Genomic DNA, 1,099 nt, shown 5'->3' with positions numbered 1-1,099 from the left:
TGACTTACTTTTCTGACTGGTTCCTGGATTCCCCTCTGACCCCATCAGGCAATTGTGCATACAGTTATGTAAAACTTTTAAATGCTTCCTATTGTTCTGAGAGCTTCTTCTTCTTCTTTCTTCTTTCTTCTTCTTCAGGTCCATAGGTCTGCATTACCTACATCCATCTACTTGTTCACATAACTCCCCCCCACCCCCAACCCCACTACTCACTAGGCTTCAGTTCCTTGAAATCAGCAAAAGTCTTTCCTTTATTAAGGCCTTTGCACATCCTCTCACTCACTCTTTTTGGAACATCCTTCCTCCACATCTTACCAAGAGGAGCATCTTCCCATGCTTCCCTTTCTCCTCCAAGGCTCCTTTTCTCATCATTCCCTCTCACAGTTGCTTATTCTTTCCTTCTCAGCATTTACCACCAATTTGTAATTATGCAGGTGACAAGTGACTCTTCTGTATCCACCCTGAACCAGGAATACTGCTGTGTTTACCATTGTATAATAGTAAATATGCAGGGTACATTTGTCATAGTAAGTATATCACACTTGTCATAGTAAGTGTATCATAGTAGGTGCTCAAATTGAATGAAAGAATCAATCAACAGTTGTTCGACTGGTCCTTCAAGGGAAACACAGGATCTAGGGCTAAGGATGAATGGGGGTAGCTCTCTGGACAAATGAGCTAGACAAGGCAAAAACAGAGCAATGAGAGACAAGAACTCAACAAAGAATTCCAAAGTGATAGGAAGATGTGGGACAGTCAAGAGCACAGCTTAGTTGTCAGCCAAGAAGCGGGTACATCAGAGGGCTAGAAAGGTAGGAGAGGTCCATTAGAAAGGCAAGAACCCAGGCCCCTCTCTACAGGGATGGGGTGGTGCCTTGGTGGAGAACAATGGCAGAACACTAAGACTCTTGCCCTATGCAGATGCCCCGCCTGAAATCAAGCCTTGGGAGAGAACCTGGGTGGAGAGAGAATTCCAGATTATGGTGAAGGTCTTCCTTCCTGGGAGTGGGTCAAGTGATGGGACACTGGAGATACAGCAGCCCATATCCTGAGCTCATCTGATACATTCTGCTCAACTTGCCCCCAGGAATCTGGACAG

General features: G+C 45.2%; 1 long non-coding RNA gene across 2 annotated transcripts in view; it reads right to left on the bottom strand.

Moving 5' to 3' along the window:
- Positions 1-1,099, bottom strand: part of LOC115292833 — a 43,793-nt gene that overhangs the window by 38,806 nt on the left and 3,888 nt on the right. The window lies entirely within an intron of this gene.

This window comes from Suricata suricatta, chromosome 5, assembly GCF_006229205.1.
Source record: "Suricata suricatta isolate VVHF042 chromosome 5, meerkat_22Aug2017_6uvM2_HiC, whole genome shotgun sequence".
Taxonomy (NCBI): domain Eukaryota; kingdom Metazoa; phylum Chordata; class Mammalia; order Carnivora; family Herpestidae; genus Suricata; species Suricata suricatta.
The sequence above is the reverse complement of the archived record's forward strand: the minus strand, read 5'-3'. Positions and strand labels throughout refer to the sequence as shown.